We start from the raw sequence: 15,448 nt of genomic DNA, 5'->3' as shown, positions 1-15,448 counted from the left end.
CGAAACAGACAAGCACAGAGCCACTATTGCAGGTAGAAGTTGGCAGCATGGGAAAGGGGAGGAACAAGTGGAGAGTTGGGGTATCATTAAAAAATGTATCCCCCCCCAAAAAAAAACTGAGGTGCCTGGGGGCAACTGGTCTACTTTAACCCAAGAGGACTCAGAAGATCAAAAGCAGTTTGGGAAGCCCAGAACTGTCAGGGAAGGAGGCAAGAGGTGGGGGCTGTTTGGCAACTGGGGTGAAGGGACTGCTCTCCCCCTGCTGGGATTCCACCAACCCCTCCAGTCTGGCAGGAAGAGGAAGGCTTACAATCCCCCGAAGGTAGGTCTGGGGCTGCCAGATGCTCTAGGCAGGAGGCCAGAGGGGTCTCACAAAGGTGTGCCCTCCAGGGAGATGATGGCACTGCCCCCCTTCCCTTCAGCTACTCTGCCAGGGTACAGTGGTCCTTGACCTCATTGTAGCAGTTTGGTTGTAATTCGTGCTTGACCCCTGTAAGCTTCTTGATGGTGTCCTTAGAGCTGGCATAGATCACTGTGCTTTTAAGGGGTTCAGACTCAGGTGCCCAGAAGATAAACAGCAGGTCCTCCTTCTTGTTCTCCTTGGTCTCCTAGGTTACATCATAGTGGGCATAGTGGCAGTACTTATCTGGAGCATCTGCACAGAGGTAACATAGGGTTCGTCTTCTACAGTTTGACCCAGATCACCTACCAGAATCTCCTTGCCCTTCTTCAGGATGATATTCTTGTCCTCATTCAGGCAGAAGAACATCAGCACCTTGCACTTCTTTACCTCCTCTGGGGTTGATGACTTACGTGCTTTCGTGTCATCGAACACTTTGATGATGCCATCAGAGATGGCCACACCAGAGGCCATGTTTCCAGATATGAAAGGTGAGGCAGAGCAAGGAGAGACAGAAAGATGAGAGCTATTGCAGCTGCGGCCTTGATCCAACTGACGAAACCAAATCTTCAAATTCAAATTTTAAGTGGTCTTTAACATGGAATATGTTTATGTCTTTAGCTCATATGTAGATGTTTTTGTATTTCATTTGGGCACTTGCATAATATGGCAGTGGTCATACTGTGAATGAGAGGTTTGGAGACTTTCATGACTGTCTTGGTTATACCACTAGTTGGTGTGTCCTTAAGTGTGTAATTTAATCTTTATCTAAGATTCTTTGTCTTATCTCTTCCTCCTGAATTCCTCCTTTTCTTACATAATAAGCAATTATAGAAAGATCACCGTGTGCCAGTAACTTTTGTAAGCAATGTATTAATCCATTAGATACTTACAACAACCTTATGAAGGAGATACTATAATCACCCTCTCAAAGAGGATGTGCTACTTAAGAAAGCTGGGAGAAGGTTTGACAAAACAAGTTTCATGGGCACTGAGAATAGAGTGGAGAGGAGTAGGTGGCCATGGGAGACATTCTTTGGACCATCTAGATGATTCATGAGACTGATGACTGCTGGTTGCTTGCTCCTAACTTCCTGACCTTTAACCCCAGAGGTTTCCAAAGCAAAACTTCTGCTGAAAGTTTTGATTTGGCATTTGATGGAGGAATGAATGTAATACCACTAACAGCTATGCTTATAGAGGAGACTTCTTGAGAGCAGAACAATTAGACATGGAGGTTTTATACTGTGATTTTAGATTTGCAGGCCTTACACGAAGCTCAAGTCCTGCCATTGTCTTGCCCAATCAGATGTCAGCCCCATCTATTGCAAATTTTAGAGAATAATATGTCAACTTTGCAAATAAAAAGAAATAGCAAGTTTGCATAGAGTTTAAATCACACTGAACACTTTGCAATAAGTCTCAACAAGTAACGATACTACTTTGCCACATGTCGTCTCCTTGACCTACCAAGGTATATAAAGCTTTGTAGAAATAATAACGAACAAAGACAGGCTGGGTAAGTGGGTGGTTGGAACATCAGCTCTTCAGAGCTCTTTCTAGCCTTGGTGTTGAGTCATATGAGGCAGACACTGGGTCAGATTCTTGGCTCTTGTGTGCCTGTTTGTCCCTTGGAATAAGGGGAAGAAAGGCCGTACTTGGCATCCAGACAAGGTTCATGAAGTGCTTTAAGAGCCTATTTTGAAAGGCTGTAACGTCAAACAGAAGTGGATAACATTCTATGTTTACTGATGGCATGAATAAGAAGCACAGGTGATTGGACTGAAAACATCTCTGAATAAGAGTGTTTTCAGAATTGGGGAATGATTGACAGAGGCCCAGAAGGCTGAGATGTCGTACACCTTGGCCCTGGCCATTGTCACTTGGTATGTAAGGGTTAGCATTAGAACTGGCCTTAGATCCTCCTGGGCTTGGAGGTGTAGGAGAGGGAGGGCAAGCAGAGAGAGAGAGAGCTCCTTCTCCACTTTTGGGACCCTATGACATGCCACTGAAGTAACTGACACCTTGAGACTCTTAATACAAATTTAGATAATGCAGCGCTTTGGGGGAGATGATGAAATGAAAACACCAACGAAATAAAGGGTCTTCGTTTACTTTCCCTTTTCCTGGTATATGGCTAAACAGGTTAAACACCTGTGAGAAGAGGGTGCTTCAGGGACACCCTCATACTCAAATTGTTCATGGGTGTCTTGGAGATTGCACTCCTGTCCTTGTGCGGTGATTAGTTGCCTCTTCATCACTGGTGAGGCTGGCAGTGAGGAGCAAGGCCTTCACCTGCAGGTGTTGCCATGGCAAAGGACACTTGGAATAGATTCAGGCAACATTAAAAGGCAAAAGTGAAAATGAGAGTAGAGAGAAAATAGAAGCTTGATTTAAGGAGCATTTGAGTGGATCCAATCGCCTCCCTCACGATAGCCATGGCCAAGCTCCAGATCACCCCTCCTCTTTCCTCCTGACTTCTGAGCTTCTCAGAGTCCTGGTAATCTGGTGCATAAGCTGACTTTGTTTAAAACTTAAATTTTTTTTAAATACAGCAAGATTTCTTTTTAACACACTGTAAAAATTATTCTGCTCCTAGGAGACATGGTTTGGTTTCTTAATCCAAACAGAATTAAGGAATTATGAAGTGGGAATTGGTTTATTGACTCAATAAAACAATTTCTTTTTCCCCATTCAAAAATCAGCTAGCAAAGTAGCTTGTTTTTCCTGCTCTTCTGGATTTTTCTCTCATTACTACCTTCTTTACCATCTATGCAGTTTCTCAAGGAAGCCGTGCCACATTTCTCCCATGTCACTCAGACTTTGCCTCAACTTCCACTTGGTTTGAACGTTGAATTCACTTTTCTCTTTTTCTTCACTTCTATATTTTGTTCTATCATTCAGAATAACCTGGTGTCTTTCCTAAGCACCCCAGATCTTGAAGATATTTATAGTCAGATTTTCTACAAGTCATTATCGTCAGTTAGACGACTACATCTCTCTCCGTATATTTTAGAAGTTTTCAGTTAAAGCCAATAACAGACTCCCTTTTTTCACTCTGGTTGGTAAGTTCATTTTATCTACATAGTCATGTTAATAATACTACTAATAACCATAATAACAATAACAATAATAATAATAATATGTGTTGACTGCATAACAAGTTGCATCAGTATCCTTGGGGGTGAGGCCCTGGGTATAGGTGCTGTGTCAGAGCTCCCCAGGGGTGAGGAGTCATGTGCTAGAGGTGCATGGGATGACTGGGAAGGCAACGCCTGTTCCAAGGTATATATTTAATACATATTAGTTTCCTAAATTTCTTAGATTTCTTTTTATAAAATTTTTTTAATGTTTATTTATTTTTGAGAGAGACAGAGACAGAATGCGAGTGGGTTAGAGGCAGAGAGAGAGGGAGACACAGAATCCGAAGCAGGCTCCAGGCTCCGAGCTGTCAGCACAGAGCCCGACGTGGGGCTCAAACTCACAATCCACGAGTTCATGACCTGAGTCGAAGTCGGACGCTCAACCGGCTGAGCCACCCAGGCGCCCCTCTTATGAGTTCTTACTAAGAGAGATGCACCATGCCTCTAGCTGCCCTTTCTGTAGCAGGGCAGAGAGAGAAAGGTGAGGCTCATCTAGGCCTTGGGAATGTTTGTGGGGGAGGAGGTTGGGACTGGGGACACCATCTGTGGGACTCTTCTTTGTGTTCCCTTCTGAATAGGTTGAGAAAGATCAACCCACTCTAAGGTACTGTTTCTTCTAGGAAACAGTTTTAAAAATAGGATGATGTTTTTAAAAAATGTTTTATTTGAGAGAGAGAGAGAGAGAGAGAGAGAGCATGTGCATATGAGTGGGGCGAGGGGCAGAAAGAAAGGGAGAGAGAATCCCAAGCAGGCTCTGTGCTGTCAGTGCAGAGTCCATTATGGGGCTCAGTCTCATGAACCGTGAGATCATGACCTAAACCAAAATCAAGAGTTGGATACTTAACCCACTGGCCAGCCAGGCGCCCTTCAGATGATGGTTATTGAAGTGTGAGGGCTTGCAAGTAACTCAGATGTGTACAGCGAGACTGCATTGTCGCTAAGCACTTGGGCTGGACAGAACCATCTAGAAATTGGAGTTACCTGATGCTCTCTGGGAATTTTGATTTCATGTTATTTCTGTGTTCCCTGTGAAACTGAAGAGAATGTTTCTTTACAATGTATTTTCTCTTATATGATCTGAAGTGTGATTAACCTTGCTTGGCCTTCATCTTAAAAGTCAGTTCAAGTAAACAAAGGACCTTCCTCAAGAAAGGGTTGTGGGAGGTTGCCCTGTGACATCTGTTCTGAGATAGAACCTGGAGAGGCCTCATAGGCCCCATGACAAGAAAATGTCATTTAAATGGACCAGGAGTGGAAAGGGCGGAAAGAGAAATGAAGAGGGCCTGGCCATGAAATCTGTTTTTCCCACATCCAGAGGTTAACATAGTTCCTAAGTTTGCTATGTGTGAAGAAAACAGTCCCCAAAGTGAGTACTAATACTACCATTATTTGACATTTGAAGGTCAGCATGGCAAAATTTGCCAACCCATTTTTCTATATATGTTGTCTGCCTAGACAAAGTTGCGTACAAAGATCGTCACAGATTTTCTGAATATTCTAATCAGAGTTTGATCTGGTTGTACTGTCTAACCTACCTTCGATATGTCAACGCATAATAGGTGAAGCTGAGGCATGAGAGTGATTCATGTCCACCGAGCATCTCCTTTAGCCTGCATTCACACTGTCTTACAGTAAGGCCCAGAAGTTCTTTGATGGGACGAAAAGAATTAATGCCAAAGTTGAATGAGTTACAGCCGCTACCACCTAATTAAAATGATTTTGTGCCAGTTGCTTTTGTTGGGCTGGATCCACACATAATATAATTTTAATCCTGTTTATATACACTCTTGGGATAGATTTGAGATTAGCATTGCCATTTAAGTGAGGTTAATCAAGCATACTGTATGCAGCTTTTGTTTCTCCATTGTATGTGAAAGGTGACCACTGCTGATGGGTTACCCAACTGGCCGCTTACTCTATTAACAAGAAAGAGGTGGTTTTCAGTGTCTGATCATTAACCCAGCCTCAGCCCCAGCGACACTTTCTGTCTAGTCCTTGGAATGGTGCAGCTGTTGTCAGTCACAGAGGAGAACTCTAGTTAGGAACCGCTTTGCTTTGGCTGTGGCTACATGCCTCCACACAAGGGGAGGGGGAGGTGAGGAAAAGAGAGAAAAAAAAATACAGCTCCCCTCAAAAGCAAACACCATTTTTTGTATGCCTGGCTCTGTTTATGTATATAAAATGGACATTATGGTGGAGTGAAAAAGACCCTCGTAAAAATCCTTCTTGAAAACTATTGTTGCTGACAGCCGTGACCTCTGTGAGTCTGCATGTTTACCCATAATTCATAATTAACAAAGACATTAGAACTGCCACAGGAGAATTCTGGGCTTTATTTCTTTCTAACTGGGCAGTACTAATGCTGGAAGTGCTCCCAAATCAGTGATTTAACATTTCAGGAAATCTTGGAGAGGCAGCAGAAGCCTCCTTATATAGCTCATACGCTGGGACTTTGGTGATACAGATACGGCCGAGATAATTATTCAGCTCTCGTTATTGCTGGAGCTCTGCACCTGATCCCCGAGCCATTAGAGCACTCTGCAGGTTATTACAACTATCAAACATCAAGGTCTCTTTTCTAGTCTCTTGACTATGTGGTTATCATTTTACTTCTTTTAAATCCCCCATCTGCATAGAAAGCCTCTGTGTTTTTTACCGAGATCTGCTCACAGCCTCCCCCCCACCCCTTTCTTTATTGCTCCCCAAATGGAGCCCTTTTCTTACCAGCACATTAGCATAAAAATATAAACCTCATGCTTCTCCAGTTGTATTGTTTTTATACCCTCTCTCTTGTTTGATTTCCTCTTTGAGGCTGTGTGCACCTACACTTTAATTTGGGCAGCAAATGAGTCAGTAGAAGAGAATTCTCTTGAGCTCAAGGAAACCACGATAATATAATTTCAGATGATGGGAACTGTCAGTGCCTGTGTTTAACCTTCTGCTTAGTTGAGGGCCTTTTTGACTTTATTGTATGTTTCTGCCTCTCTCTCTTCAGTGGCACCCCCAAATAGCAAATTAGAAGAGACTCTGATGACAGTTTGTAAAAAGGGGTTTGGTAGTGTGGACATATTTAATGACACTACCTTTTAATCTCCTCATTAGAAAGTGTACCCTTGGAATTTAACATGAAATGCTTCTCTGATGAAATGTATTTTCAGTTTTGGCCACTGAATCTAGTGGCGTAAGAAGTTTGTTTCTAATACTTTTCTAGACAGACTATAACATGATCGAAACCAGACAGCTCTGAATATGCCGGGCACTGTGTCAGCTACCTAGGGGCAGGCAGTCACTTATGATATATAAAGATAATACTATAAATTAAGAGTCTGAACAGTCCTCTGTGGATCGCATCTTAAGTGAAAACAAGTTGCTATTTCTGGATGTTTTGCACACCTCACTCCCCTTAGAAATCTTTATTTTGTGTGTGATCTCCACCAAACACCTGTAAAAAAGGCATCCCACCCGCTGCAGGCCTATCTGATGAAAAAGCTAACCCACAAGGGTGAGGGCAGTCACAGACAGTATGCTGGGGCTAAGAAACATATGGCTTCCTCACTTAATATTGCTGCACAGTCGTCCCACACCATATTCCCTTAAATGGGCATTAGCTCCGTAGCCAAATTAGCAGACTATAAAACAAATGAAAAGAGAGGCATTTTTTGGTGTTGGAAAAAAGAAAAAACAAGACAAAACCATGAAACGTGACTTAACAGTGTCTATCCAGTGTGTGTGTGTGTGTGTGTGTGTGTGGTATGTTACATCTAAAAAAAAAAAAAAAGAAATACAGAGAGGTTTTAAAGATAGGTGGTGTTTTTATCATAAGTAGTGTAAGTTTGGTAATTACATGCTTTAATCTGTGCTTTGTTTCATCAGCCTATACAGAGAAACTGTCTGATTTTTCCGACTTAGGGAAAGATGGGTTCCTTTCAGGATCTCTCCCTGTCCCTTTCTGCTGAACCAACAAAGTTTTACATATTTAAAAATTATATTCTTCTCTTTTGTTAACTTACTGATGCGTGTGTGTTTTCTTCCTTAGGAGCTAAGAACATGGACTTTAATAGTGTGTGTGTGTGTGTGTGTGTGTGTGTGTATAGTCATCAGGGGTTAAAGCACTATATATATATATATATATATATATATATATATATATATATATATATAGACTATAAACGTAAATCAGTATGTCACATTTTTGTGAATTAAGCTTTCCCATAATCAATGACAGTGATAAGAATGCTTCAGTCAGGGAACTTTATTATTACTATGGAATCATTTGAATACTGTCAGGGGCTCCCCATTTGTATGTACTTTTGTTTTTGCTACAATATGCAATTCTTTCTCCTTCATATACAATTATCCTTAATATTAGAGTTTTTGAGTTGAAATATTTCTTATTATGTAGTATGATCCTCTTATTTAATGAGAAGACAGACCCAGAGAAGCCAAATAACTTGCTGAAAGTCCTACAGTTTGCTAGTTTATGGCAGACTTTGGCTCTGATCTCTTGACCCTCATCCTCTTTCTATAATACATTGCCACTTCCAATAATTATATAATTATTGATATCCTCAAAGCAAGGAAAAGCACTTGTGAGTTTTCCTTCCAGAAGAAATGATGATTTGTTCTTAGCCATCCACTCTCTCATTGGTGAGAAAAATGCATAAATTTGCAAGATGGTGGGCCAGCAATATGGCAAAGGCCTTTTCTTTGTATGACAACCAACTGACCCCTAAATGAATTGAACCTATGACCCCCTTCCTCATTAGCTCCAAAAAAAAAGCTAACTAGCCCAGAAACAATTGTTACAAGCAAGCTACAACACAAATCCACCATGTTATTCCTGTGGGATTAATTAGAGAGCTAAAACAATGCTTTATCTTTGAAAGACATACAAAATCATATTGTTATGTTCTTCTGGCTTGTGAACCTCTTGAAATTTTATGCAAAATTTTATGTAAGAGCTAATATACATTGCTCTGGGGAGAGGCCTCCAAATTTTCATAAGACTTTCACAATATATTTGTGTGATCCAAAATAGGTTAAAAAATTGTTCTATTTCATGCTCTAGTGATTTGTGCTGATGTCATCCCTGGTATTGGTACTCTACCAAAAACAAGAATTGCATTATGCTTTGCTAAATTGGAGGAATATATTATTTCTATTTTTTTCCGTGAGGAGAAAAGAAGGAATAGAAAGTAAATATACACATGTGGCCCTTATGATTAGCATAAATCAATAAAGACTAATTTGGGATATTATGACAATTTAGTTAATGCTAGTTTGAGTAGAGATGGATGTCACCCAAATCTTGAGTGCTGACTTTTGTACACAATGAAAAAAACAATGCACAGCTCTGAGTGTGAGGAATACGATGGTGGCATCCAGGGTAAGAGTAGAACAGATAAAACATAAAATACTTGAATTATTTGACAGCTTCTTTAACTTACTTAGATGCTGTATAAGAAATAAATCATCAGTAGGACCTTTCTAGTCATCAGGGGGTTAAAGCACTATAAAGAAACTTGCATATGTACTTTGTTATCCAAGAGACAGATAGAGAGATGTCGTTCTACTGATATATTACATAAATCATGGTGCCAGCCAGAAAAACAACAGATGACCAATTTGTACAAAGCATTTTTTCCTTATGTTACATTTATTTAAAATACATTAAATCGTTGTGCTAAAATTGAGGCAGCTGGCAGTCCAGGCAACCTTATAAGATTTGTGTTTTCTGGAGCCAGGCCCATTCATTTAGAAAGGTGGAACCATTGGGCTAGTGTATTTGCTTAGTCATATGCCAAACCCTTGGGGAACATAGGTAGTCCAGAATTTACCATGCGTTCATTTTTTTTGCTTTTTATCAGAAATCTCTTGACAAATGGAAGTCAGATGGTTGATACCCCTTTAGTCCCGAGTGAAGTCACTAATTAATGGTAACAAGGCTCAACCCAAGGAAAAAGACTCATATGGCATGGAGTCTTAAAAATCTGGCCATTTTCCAGGGGCTTCTTCTCTCTTACTTCATGTTCCTTGACATTGATGTGATGCCTAGTTGACTTTAGGAATAAAAGTCAAGTCTGTGTTGATTTGGTTTATGTTAAGCTGATTTAAGCATGGGCCAAATTTGTGGAATTTTAGTGGTTGTAATTGCATTTTTTCAGTCCATACCTTCATCGATTCTTACTGAGGCTGATAATCCTCTCAACAAAGTAAGAGTCACTTGTTAGGGTTTGACATACACTCACTTAAACCAGCTTCTGATGTCTATTGTCAACCACATTCAAAACTAATATTGGACAAACCATAGTCAGAGCAGAGAAGCCCATCACATGTCTTGCATTTCTACATCTTCTTCAGGGGCAGCTTAACCTCTAGAGATGTAGGGGTCTTAAAGGGCTATGGTAGTGTAAACACCTACATAAATTAGTCACTCAAATATGAAGTTGTTGGTTTTAACAAATTTTCTTCCCTGTTGGTCAATAGTTAGAAAGGATGGAAGAGATGTCTTCAAGAAGTTGGATCTTAAAAATTGAAGTCACCAAAAGTGATAGGATTTTATTTGAGTTCAACAACTATTTTGTGTCATTACTGTATTCCCAACATGCTAGGAACATATTTGGTAAACTTTTAAGGACTTAAACAGACGTTTCCCACCCCCACCCCCCTTTAGGATACTTAATTAGAGCAAAAAATATAAAATGAAGTCTGTTCTCTCAGTTAATGAACATAATGGAGAGATTTGTATTTTGTGGAGACATGCAAACAATTAAAAGACAGTTCCAGACCTTCAAGTACACCCAGTGTATGTCAAAATATGATGTATACAGAGATGGCCATGACTGGTTAGAAAAAGCAGAGGTTATGAAGATCATTTACCTAAAGAAGGCATTATGGAAAGTCTCTATAAGGGAAACTAATAGAAGAGGTAGGAATTGAAATACATTCTAAACCGTAGAGAAGATTTAGATGTGTAGGATTGGAGGAGCATTTAATGGTTTTGGTTGACACTGAGACCATACTGATAGGTTCATAGTACCACCATTAGGGTGAATATAAGGGAAGGGGAATATAAGGAATATAAGGGAAGTCTTATTTGTGAGTACTTTAAAAAAGTAAGTTAGTGGCATAGATCTATCTATTGATCGATCGATCGAGTTTGAGTTCTTGAATTATTAAGAGTCATTTCCTTAAGCAAGGGGATTATATCTATCTGCATCTTAACAAGATACAAAATTTTGAGCTATTTATGATAAAATCAATAATCTGCTTCCTATCTGGATACACCAAGCATGGTCAAGGATAACAGCAGAATATAAAGGTTCAGTGTTCAGACTTTGGGATCAGAAGGACTTGAACTTGAATCTTGGCTAGTTTACTTACATGCTGTGGTTAAGTTACCGAGATTCTTTGAGTCTCAGTTTCCTTAACTGTTAAATGGGTATGATAAATCACACTTCATACACTTTTGAAAAAATTAAATAATATATGCAAAGCACTTCAAACAATACCTGGAACACAGAAAACCTGTAATGTATTGCACCTTTTTGATATGGCACCCACATCTGACTTTCAGCTCTTTGGTTGTACCTATTATATTAGCTTGACTTTGGAACATAGGAGAGACATTTTCCTATCCCTTTCACGTAAGAAATCAAATTCTAGGCTTTAGGAAATAGAGCCTATTTAATTATTGACTGGGTCTTTGAGAAATAATTACTTAAAATGTAGAATAAGCCTTGCTCTGCATCTGATCCTATTGGAATCCGCCTATTTCACCTTCTCAGAAGGGACCAACTCAGTCTTACTGAACTGGCCATGATGTTCCAGAACTCCTAGTTGATAAGTCCTCCACACTGGTTTGTGTGCATATTTGGTAGCTATTTTTTTCCATGACAATTAAAAAAAATATTTCAAGTTTATTCATTTATTTTAAGAGAGAGAGAAAGACAGTAGAGGAGGGGCAGAGAGAGAGAGGGAGAAAGAGAACCCCAAGCAGTCCCCATGCTGTCAGCATGCAGCACAACATGGGGCTCAACTCATGAACCTCGAGATCATGACCTGAGCCTAAATCAAGAGTCAGACACGCTGAACCAACTGAGTCACCCAGGTGACCCTCCCCAACAGTCTTAATATATGTTTTTTATTATGTGCAATCCATGTCCTAAATGCTAATTAGCTAAGCTGGAGATCAAATAATTCTCTTGGGTATAGACTATGCATATTTTTAGAAGTGCTCAAATAAAGATTTACAAAATAGGCCAAAACAGCTTCTCTCAGGTGGATTGAATACCTGCCTGAGAAATGGCCAGAATATTTACCTGATTGATTGTAACTGTTCTCAACGATAAATCATAGATCTAAACTCTTTAAGTGTATATGGGGACTGAACCATTAGAGTCAATGAGGATTGAGTAGCTAAAATCTCATGCCATGCTTTAAAGGTGAAAAGCTTGACCAAAAAAAGAAAGCAAGAAAGCAAGCAAGCAAGCAACAAAGGAAAGAAAGAAAGAAAGAAAGAAAGAAAGAAAGAAAGAAAGAAAGAAAGAAAGAAAGAAAGAGAAAGATCACTGACTCTGTTTTAAGCTCTTCGGGTAGATAATGCAAACTGACACAAAAGCTAAATACAGTTTACAGATATTGAGAACTTACTGGTATTTAGGTAAGATAATGCAATACTGAGCTTTAAAAACAGTAGTCTACATGTATGTTTATTTGACAATCTGAAATGTTTCCAAGAAGCCATTAGGACCTTTTGGGTAGATAATACACAGACTGAAATTTGCAGTTATGTCCAAACATATCTTTAGAGGACGTGACATTCTCCAGTGGCGCTACCATTATAATCTAATATGTCAACTGTTGTTCATGCTCTAGATTTTTTTTTTTGCACTCATTACCTCCCCATTTCGTTTTTGTGTTTTCTATTCATACTCTCCAAAGCAGAACTATTTGCTTTTCAAATGCATCTTACAAAAAAGGAGGCATGTTTATAGCTATGCTTAGGTGAAGACACTGGCTGAAAAAGCGAGGGATTTTGAGTTGGGAGCCAAAATATTCTGGCACTTCAACTGTACATCAGGGACTAGAATCCTAGACCTGCCCTTAATGTGCCTCACTGTGATTAGTTGTTGTGGCCAAAATGGGTAAACTCCCTCTCTGTTGTAAGAATATAGGCATGGGCTCTGTCGCAGAATTTAGGCTCTACTGCTGGGTGTGGGTATATTTGCATATCTTCTTGGGGCAGTGGTCTTCAAAACAGAAGGAGTCAGTCTTCAAGGCTCTGCTTTTCTTTGGAGACTTTGATGGAGGGGAGTTGTAGAAAAGGGGCAGAAAGCTGCAGGCATACGGCTGGTTTTATCCTTCCTTGAACCTTCTTCACTGCCTGTCTTTAGCATCTTCGCTTCATTGCCCACGTGTCACCTGTGCTTAGCCATGAGGTGATATATCCTCTTCCATTCCAAAAACATTGATCTAAGTCTCTCTCCTTCCATTTTTTAATAAATCTTAGTGAAGCAATATAACATTCCAGGTCAGTCCTGTAGTGCTGTTCTGGCCTCGCTGGAGTGGCTGCTGCAGAGCATGGAAACTTGCTGGCACAATATTGCAAAGTGACTCTGTGGGGGCTGGACGACTTCCAGCCAGCAATGAACCACGGCCAAGAAACGCCAATATGGATAATGCAAACAAGAGAGATTTGGGGCACATTTCGATTTAACCATCTGATTTAATTGACAGAATAAATGCACCTGTCAACGGGTAATATTCTTGTGATTAGTTTTGGCTGTGATGATGAGATGATATTAAAAGAATGTCAGAACAACCTGTCCTGGGACTCTTACAGGCAGTTTGAGTGAGGGAAGGTCAGTTTTTAGCTAGTTCAAAGAAGCAGGATTATCCTCTTGTAGTGTGATGGTATTTTATGGAGACAGTGAACATTTTATTTGACGTTTTCCCTCTGTGCTTAGCCTTCACCACAAATCAGACCAAGTAGGGGATAGAGGCACGCGGAAGTAATTGGCTTTTGAATCAGTCTCTATGGCTACTGGGGATAGTTCTCCTTTGGAAATGGAAACTCTAAGCATTAAGCCTAAGACTGCACCTGAGTGGTCTTACCTTACCCCAAACTGTGGTTCTTTTGCTGCCAGAGTACGCGATTTAAATAGAATTTCAGTGGGGTGAAAATTCAAAGAGGCCTTTCATTGAACTCCTGTTTTCTTCAGAGAAAATGTAATTTATGAACTTAGAACAAGTATTTTAATTAATACTCACTCAGTCCTTCATTAACCATTTGCAACCTAACCCCAATCTCTTCTGACATTGCTGATGACCGAGTCAACAACTAACGTTTCTTTTGGCTCTCAATGTCTGATCTCTGTGGTATTGAACGCTATTGATCTTTTCCTGCTTTTTGAAACTTTCAGTTACCTGGCTTTCCTAACTGAACTCAGGGCTCCTTTAGGGGCCACTCACTCTTTATCTACTCTACGGAGCCATTATCCAAACTCTTAGGTCTGGCCACCTTCTGTTTTCTCCTCTCGTTTTTCCTTTTAAAGATTTCCCCCATTCCTATGGTGTTCCTCTTCCTCTTTCCACAGATTGCCTCCTAAATTTACCTTCCAGAACAAACTCTATACTCTATATTCTATTACTGGTCACGTGATCAATTGCTAGCAGCATGTATCCCAGATTGTATGAATTGTTCTGGCTTTTCTATTTCTATTGCTCATCTTTTATTTCTTTTACCCACAATATGTAAGTCATGAAGCTGAACATTTCAGAATAGAAGTATTTTTGAATATCTGATGAAGGCTATGGATTTTCTTCTCAGCATTCATATATACCTATGTTCACCTAACCTCTTTGAACTCCATCCATTAGCATGAGGGTTCACCATCCTTGGATTGGTACCTACTGTGAGCATCTTTGAATTCTCTCTTTATCCCCTACATCCAGCTAGTGACCAAGTCCTGTAGGATAGTGTTTCTCAAAATCTGACTATGCCAAGAATCACTTGGATTGTCTATCTTCCCCCACCCCACCCCCAAATCAGAATCACTTTCAATGAGATAAAGAAACATATTCTCTTTAAAACAGGTACACCATAGTTTGAAATCCACTGCTATAGAGTGTGCTTTTGTAGTCCACCTTACTTCCACTTTTTCCTTCACATTCCCATTGCCAACTCTCCACTGCAGCTTTAATTACTTTTTACCTAGAATGCTATAATAATTGCTACCACTATTGATTACCTATTTGATGTCAAGTGCTTTTCATATATTATCTTATTTAATGTTTACAGGTTCCTAGGAGATAGGCAACATTAACTCGGAGTTGTGGCAACTCAACTTAAGAAAGGTCAAGCAAGTTGTTCAAGGTTACAAAGCTAGTAAGTGGTTATGCTAGACTTCAAATCTAGAATTACTGGTACCCACTGCTTCTCATTACTAGAACCTCTTGGCCTTTTATCTCTCTCTCCATAATTCTTTAGTTGTTTTCACATTAATTTTACTAAAGAAAACTCCTGCCAATCTTTATAACAAATCATGTCACCTTCCATTGTATTTGTTTTTTTCTGTCCCTCTATCACACTATAAGATCCTCACTTCATAGGCTATGTCTGTCTTGACATAAAGTAAGAATCCAGTAAATATTTTAAATAAATAATACCTTTATCTTATAAGAAAACTAGTGATTTCCTATTGGCCACTAAGTAATTTGTAAACTCCTTAGGGAATCATCCAGGTTTTTATATTAGAATTGGTCTCTCTTTTCTCCATATAACATTTCCTATGTTATAATCAAGTATACCCTCCCAAAGATGCTCTTTGCTATTTCGACTTTCCTCCCTTTTTTCTTGCTATTCTCTTGGTCTAAGATTTGTTTCTGCTCCATCCTATTATTA

The 15,448-nt window shown here is 39.7% G+C and overlaps 1 pseudogene; it reads right to left on the bottom strand.

Moving 5' to 3' along the window:
• Positions 1–369: 369 nt before the first annotated feature.
• LOC123579699 lies at positions 370–874 on the bottom strand (annotated as a pseudogene).
• Between the last annotated feature and the right edge of the window lie 14,574 nt (positions 875–15,448).

The sequence above is a fragment of the Leopardus geoffroyi genome, chromosome A3, assembly GCF_018350155.1.
Source record: "Leopardus geoffroyi isolate Oge1 chromosome A3, O.geoffroyi_Oge1_pat1.0, whole genome shotgun sequence".
Lineage (NCBI taxonomy): Eukaryota > Metazoa > Chordata > Mammalia > Carnivora > Felidae > Leopardus > Leopardus geoffroyi.
This window is presented reverse-complemented; position numbering and strand designations above follow the sequence as displayed.